The sequence below is a fragment of the Anabrus simplex genome, chromosome X (assembly GCF_040414725.1).
Source record: "Anabrus simplex isolate iqAnaSimp1 chromosome X, ASM4041472v1, whole genome shotgun sequence".
Classification (NCBI taxonomy): domain Eukaryota; kingdom Metazoa; phylum Arthropoda; class Insecta; order Orthoptera; family Tettigoniidae; genus Anabrus; species Anabrus simplex.
The window spans coordinates 111,422,569-111,430,524 of NC_090279.1; the positions used below are offsets into that span (position 1 = coordinate 111,422,569).

The 7,956-nt window shown below is 39.7% G+C and overlaps 1 non-coding gene across 1 annotated transcript; it reads right to left on the reverse strand.

Moving 5' to 3' along the window:
• Nucleotides 1-1,405: 1,405 nt before the first annotated feature.
• Nucleotides 1,406-1,482, reverse strand: TRNAS-AGA (transfer RNA serine (anticodon AGA)). The gene has a single exon. It is a non-coding gene; the product is annotated as a tRNA-Ser (tRNA).
• Nucleotides 1,483-7,956: the final 6,474 nt, after the last annotated feature.

Here is a 7,956-nt window from a genome sequence, read left to right on the forward strand (position 1 = left end):
GCGGTGAGAAGAAGTGAAAAACAAAACTTCCAAAACTACCGAGATAATGGACGTATATGTGTATATTCCAGCATAATTCTCAATCAAAATTGGACCTACTGTTTGGAAAACAAATACCTTTGGGGTAAGAGGACCCTAGAGCTGAAATGTTAACATTAAACGAAAACGACCGATATCTGTGTTTAATCCATAGTTTTGAGGATCGCTGAGATGAACTGTGACACTCTGGATGGTTAAGTGGTACTTCAGCAGCAATCACTTGAGAGGGGGTGAAATGAATGTAAATATAACGGATATTACGGATGTACTGTATGTGGGTATGTTCCAGAATTGCTCTCAACGAAACTTGGTACACTTACCACCTTAGAAAAAAATACTATGGAGATGAAGAATCACAGCCTCCGCTGGGGGTGGGGAATGGGAGGGGCTGACGTGCAAAAATGATGGATAATAATCGATATTAATGTCGAAATCCATTGTTTATGTGACTCTTATACGAACTGTGACGCTCTTGATATCGTCTAAGTCCACGTACAGTCTCCATTGAGACAGGAGCATAGAAGGGCTTAAAAGTATACAGTATAAAATGACCGAGATTAGTGTTGAATACACTGCTTTCGTGGTCACTAGGCTGATTGTAACAGTATCAACGACGGCCGAAATCGTGTACATCTTTATGTAGAGTGTGACAGGTAAATACATATAATTATTACTTTAATTTTTTTTAGAAAGAATCAAATACTTCCCAGTCAATTCTAGCTTCCACAAGGACAAGGTTTTACTCGAAAATTAAAAAATCTAAAATTTGAAATCAGATACATCTAAATAACTCTAAAACTACATAATAAGTCGTAACAACATCTCAAAAATAAATCAATTAGCACCCACTTCACATTTAACTAACTGGTAATACAAATACTAAAGGTAAACTTTCGAAAGCTACCCGGACAACGCCGGGTACTACAGCTAGTAGAACTATAAAATTAATCCCTATACGGGATTATTAAATTGGACTCCGATTCCCACAGAACTTTCCTTTACCTTGGTAGATAATGGCAGGGACATGGCTTGATGCATCCGCACAGTCAGCCCGCTTCCAGTAAGCGACCGTACAGGCGTTAGCACCGGGCGAATAACACGCACTCTAGCGGGAGGTTTAGTACACGAGACGAGTAAGTCAATTCATTGCCAGATGGCGTCAATGTCCACAACAGTTCCCGACGGCAGGTACATACTGCTACGAATGCATCTTTCACAATAAACACAATACGAAGAGACGTAGAGTCACACTTTTAAATGAGTGGAAGAAAATGTAGATTATCAAAACAGACTTTCAACGTATTAGGTCGTGTGACGTACATATAGTACGTGTTGAAGAGATGTTAAGTACAGAACAAAAATGGCCAGCCGGACACCAGTGGGATCCGAACCCACAACCTCCCGATTTCTCGTCGGTTGCTCTACCAATTGAGCTATGGTAGCCTAGGCCATCTTTGTTCTGTTTGAAAGGATCTGAGCTACAGGTCTGGCACTGCTGCTAGCACACTGTAGAGTGTAGAGAATATTGAATTTTCACGACCGCATTGTAATGGAAACAGACTTTCATCGTATTAGGTTCTGTACTTGTACTATATGTACGTAACACGACCTAATACGTTGAAAGTCTGTTTCGATTACATTGCGGTCGTGAAAATTCAATATTCAATGCAGATTATGTTCAATCAATTTTTGGAAATTCAAAGTTATATGTGTCGTCCAGGCACAATTTAGAATTCAACAGATTATATAGGAGAGTTTAATTTCCATTGATAATGTTTGTCCCTTAATAACGTTACATCGTCATTATATATCTACTCTCGTCATATAACTGCACTACGTCATATTCAGCAAGGCGTTGAAAAGATGCAGCCATTCAATTTTCACTGACGTCAGCAAATCCTAAACATCCTAAGAAAGCTGTTATTTATTTGCAACGTCTTTTGTTCCATCACGTTTTATAGCAAAAAAGTGCCTAAATTCATTGATCATTACTTCTGCATCTGAATTAATGCGGTCATTCAGAATACTCTCGGACGTCGCAGTAAAAGTGGTAGCGGTCTGCAAATGTTCGAGCAGCTCGACCTAATTTACTTTGTCAAGTGGGGACGTAAAGGAAATACACACAGTTATATAAAGATGCACCAAGCCCAGGATTTTGAGCATGACATTATGTTTCTATAAGATATTCAGGTTTTAACACATAAGTTTAAATATTTTCACCCAATTTCATTATTTTCAAACATATTCATAAATAAGCCTCCTTGGCTCAGGTGACAGCGCGTCGGCCTCTCACCGCTGGGTTCTGTGGTTCAAATCCTGGTCACTCCATATGATCTTTGTGCTGGACAAAGCAGAGGCGGGACAGGTTTTTCTCCAGGTACTCTGGTTCACCCTATCACCTTTCGTTCAACCAACACTCTCCATTATGATTTAATTCAATATGTCAGTCATTAGTCATTGGCCCAGATGAGTGCGAAAGGCCTCGGCGATCGGCACATTCCTATCACCATTCCATTCGTAACCCGGTCAATGACTGGGAAACAGGTGTAGGTTTCAAATATTCATAAATGTACCTTCTTTCTCATCAACTATTGAAGAGATCTCTGCACAATTCTTTATGTATAATCTTCATATATATATTTTAACATTATTACAAGACATTTTATGAATATAGCAAGTAGAAGAATTTTTTCAATGTTTTTAACTATCACTAACTCGGCTATTATATCCATGCAAAATATCAGGTATTCAGCCCCATATAAGAGCTTACATATATAATTTTAAAATTTCTTCCTGCATTAATGTTAAGTGTGTATATAGGTATTAGTCTCCAAAATTTTACAGGCTTAGATTTTAAAGACCTGAGAAAAAGTACAAAAAAAATAAACAATACATTTTCAGGAAATGTAATATAAAATAAAACAATGTACCTTCTCATTTTTCCACTTGACATGGCTCAGAACTGTACTATGTGTCCTCTTTCCTCCAGTGGCCTCTTCCTTTCTGCATCCTATCACTTACCAGCACTTCAACTGATTATTAAGGTGCAGCATTTAGTCAACTTTTCTCAAGATGTTTTGAGTGAATGCTATCTTGAAGCCTATTCCCTCCAATACCTACATCTGCCATATGTTTCCATCGTTAAAAAAGTTATGCGGAAGGTTATTTGTATTTTGTTCATCATTTAGAGGCATCATACATGCCACAGGATTGCATACAATATCAGAATTAAGAGCAAAATCTGGTAAAAGAACATACGATAGTTCTTGGCAGTAGAGTTACATTTGCCCTGAGTTATTTAGAAAGGAAAAACACCAAAGGTTTACACAAGAAGTATGTTATATTCATCAGAATATATATAGATATTTAAATAATTATTGCGACATAACCGATCTTTCAAACATACTAATAAGTAAAGCCAAGTAAATGCAGATCTAAACCTGCTATGACGAAGGGTCTAATTTTTTGAGTGACTTTGGTTGCCCATACAGAATTGTTTTAAAGGTATGTATTTAGATCAAATTCGGGAGAAAATGCTTATAATTCTAATTTTACACAATTCCATCATTCGTAGCAAAAACAACGCCTGTAACACTGGGAGAGATTATGCCATGCACATATTTCCTGAAAGTCCAATCAGAGGAATGGCAAGTGGAATAAAAATGCGGTAACTTGTTAAGTCGGATTAAAATCTTAAAGTGAAAACAGCGTATGTCGGAGATTATCAGGTTTATCAGATATATCTCCAAAAATGAAGGTAATGACTTGTAAAACAATATAAAGTAACTGATGTTCAGCGCCATTAATACCAGAGATTATGTATATCGACATTTATATCGAGAATTAGGGCAATCAACCCATTTAGGACCAGTTATTTGCAACAACTTAGATCAGCATCGTCTTCGCAAGTTTTGGAGCAGTCCTTGGATTGCAACCGAAGATGCTCTGAGAGCAACGGTCGGACTGTGCTTCATTTTTTATGCAAGTATTACATAAATGGGATAGTTTTTCACAGGAACTGAAACATACGTCCGCAAACTGCGGAAATTCTTTTGAAAGATGAACGTTTTTAACAAAATACTGGGTGAAAAAAAAAAATGCCACACTTGGAGGTCTGCATGCGATTCCTCGTGTCATTGCAAGACAAAAGTTTCTACAGACAAATAGGATCTGGCGCAGTTGGAAAACAAGTCGAAAACGCGAAGATGGCAACACTGTCACATCCTGCAGTGCATCGGAATGTAATAGGGAAACGTGTGTCATCCCGCTCTACCGTACTCGCCGTCGCAGCTCAATGAGTAGACAGCTGGGTTATCAAGCGCACATGCTCCATGGAGGTATGGCTTGAATCCACGCCAGGTTGTTTTTTCTTTTGTGTGTGTGACTTCCGGTCCCTAGTTCCCATCGTTTGTAACCATAGCATCGTGTTGTTACGACAATAAACAGTCGAACATATGACAGGGTGTTCCATTCAAATAAGTGCATGAGTCGACTAACCACACAGTGCATAACCATAACTGGTCCTGTGAAGTGCATGCAGGGCGGCTTCCTGATGGAGTACACAAACGACGAATACGTCGATATGCTTTTAGCATCTGCTGCTGCTCGTGAGTATGCAGCAAGATAGCCTCCAAGGCGCCAACCCGATAAGAATGTTTTTCGTCGCCTTGAGCAACACCTGCGGGAAACCGGTAATCTTCGTCCACAAGTAGTGGACAGAGGTCGTCCAAGGACTAGACGTACCGCAAACAGAGGGCGACATTCTTGAAGCTGATCACTCACCTCGGCGAAGTACCCGTGATATAGCAAGGTAGTTCCCGGTATCTCAAACACTGGTTGTTGACGTGTTGCACGACGAAAAACCGCTCGATATCATTACACGTTATCTCAACACCAGCGGCCAGAAGACCGCATCCAACGAGTACAGTTCTGTGAATGCCTTTTGCAATAAGTTGAAGATAACGAACATTTTATAAAGAATGTGATATTGAGTGACGAATGTAGCTTCACTCGGGAAGGTATTTTGAATCATCACAACGGCCATTATTGGTCTGACAACAACCCACATGTCACCCGTGAACGTGGCTTTCAGGCACGCTTTGGCGTAAACCTGTGGGTTGGAATTCACTAGATTTTTATTTGTAGGAACACGTAAAGGAACATGCTTATAGTACTCCATCCATGAATGTATAAGACCTAACAGCTCGTGTGCATGCTGTACTGTCAATGGTGGATGCAGCTGTGTTGCGTAGGGTCCGGCAAAGTATGCTCCAGCGAGTGTTGAAGTGTTCGCAAATGCTAGGTCGTCAATTTGAACATCTGCTGTGAAGTGAACGTTGCTCGTACGTGTACATACCAGCTTTGTGAAGACAAGACTGGACGTCACACATACACTATGGAATTATTGTGCGTACCCTAATGGGCAATCCAGAGTAGCCTATCTACTGTCCCTGAATTGTGTTTCCTTGTACCGCATTGGATAGAGACGATGTTATTGTATCCACAATTATGTTCTACGTATTGGAGTTATTTGTGCCATGGACGAAACAAAGTGGTCGCTTACGTCTCTAAGAAGTTCATGTTATGTTTGAAGGTTCCAATAAAAGTAACTGTAACGGTAAGACAGAACATAGTGTATTACATATTGGACGTGTACAGTGGATACAATTTGATACATTAACTGAAAAAAATTGACGCGAACGCGACTCGAACATTGGCGCATCAGCACTACCGATATTTTTGGTATTACCTCATCTCAATGAGCTAATGAGACAGCCCCGGTACAGCGCGACCTGTGCTAGGCCACGCCGTTACAGCGTTGCCAGAGCCTCGTTCCTTAACTCGCATTTCTATTTAAACTATTGGTGGGGCTAGATTTTGAAAGATAAACTTTTGTCGTGAATTTCGACGGGGAACCGCATTCCGACCTCGACGTTCACCTTGTATATTCACGTTTATTTTCCGAGAGTAAACTTTTCAGAAAGCCGTACTATTCCAAAAGGTCCAACAGTGAAGTGGGTTAACACCAGAGTTGGAGGAGTACATCGGCAAGAAAAGTACAATCGCACTCTATTGAACGCTGTGGACGTTTCTTAACGGTGACTAGCTATGTGAGTTCGGAGATAATCTTTCCGTAAGAACATTTTGTTGCATTCATTACAAGAGAACGGCATCTCTCCAGAGTGCGTAAACAGGTGAAGTCTGAGAGTGGTTTTGTTGGTAAAGGTACTGTTGCAATCCTTACAGTGGTATGCCGCCCTTACTCCTGAATGAACTGCCATGTGTTGTCGGAGACTGGTGTTCCGTGTGAAGGAGCTGCTACAATCTTGACACTGGAATCGCCGCTTTCTGTAGTGAACCTCCATGTGCCTCCGGAGGTTCGCCTTGTGACGAAAGGAAGTGTTGCATTCTTCACAACGAAATGGTTTTTGTCCCAAGTGAATGATAACGTGTCTTCTGAGGTTGTCTTTTGAAGCAAACGAGTTATTGCACTCCTTACATCGGAAAGGTCTTTCTTCAGTATGTGTACTTGCGTGAGATTTGAGATGATTATCTTGAACGAAACACCGGTTGCACAATTTACACTGGAACGGTCTTACCCCCGAATGAATTAGCATGTGAACGCGGAAATAAGATCTGCTGGCAAACGACCTCTTGCACACTGTACAAACAAACGATCTTTCTCGACTATGAGTACTCATATGGCTAAGGAGAGTTCCTTTCTGACTAAATGAATCTTTGCATACATCGCATTGAAAAGGCTTTACTCCAGAGTGAAGAACCATGTGTCTTATTAGGCCAACTTTCTGGGTGAATGACTGGTTACATTCAACACACTGGAACGGCCTTCTTCCTGAGTGAACCGACATGTGCGTACGGAGATTGCTTGCCTGAGAAAACAACTTATTACATTTAAGGCATTGGTGCGATGCTTTTAAAGACGTGCGAGGAATCGTCTTACTTACCGCTTTGTTAGAAAGCGCTTGTTTTCCAGTGTTCACGATAGATACAGCGAGATTACCCACACTGAAATATACACAAAAGTAACTAATTTCAGGGGACAATTCTTGAGGAGAGATCAATACATGTACCAATAAAATTACCAGGCATGTCACTGCAACTGTATTTAAATCTTAACCAATCCAATTATCTGTTTGTAGTAATTTGTGCTTTGGAACCTACAAATTTGCACAAACCTTGTAGATGAAATCACCTTAATATTCCAGTATATATAAAATTAGCTGGAGTCAAGTGAAAACTTTACCCGGTGGAGGGAAATTAAGTATTAAATGTGTCATATCTAAAAACATTGAGCATGATTTTCCCATGAAGTAAATTTTGGTAAGAGCTGTTGCATCTTATTCCACAACTTTCTATAATATATCGAATCATTAAAGCCTTAAATGAAGTCTTTGATTTAACAAAAAGTGTAAACATGTATTTCTGAAATATCGCACATTCCTTTGACATGAAAGAAATAAAATAGGAAGAAATAATGAATTGGGCATTTGAAGATTAAAAATCTTCCAGGAGCATTAACAGGTTCCCATGGTAAAAAGCGTACATGAGTAGATACAGTTAGTTATTATCTCAAGTATCATAATGAATTTAGAAATCTGATGTTTTCCTTGGCTCACGTTCTGGGGTTCTTGCCTCTACGGCGGAATACTAAGAAACTCCCGTTATCACAATATTTTAGAAGAACTGCGCAGTAAAGACTTCCGTGTACATGCAGAAGTCCACGGTTTCCCTATGACAGGCAGTACTAAACAAAATTGGCAAACTTGTCTTTAAGGGTAACGAGACAAGAAAGGCTTCAAATTCGATCGGATGTCGAACATAATGTTAAGATAATAAATACAGAAAACTAATAAAATAACCGAACTTAAAAGGAAAGTCTATACCTAGTAATTACTT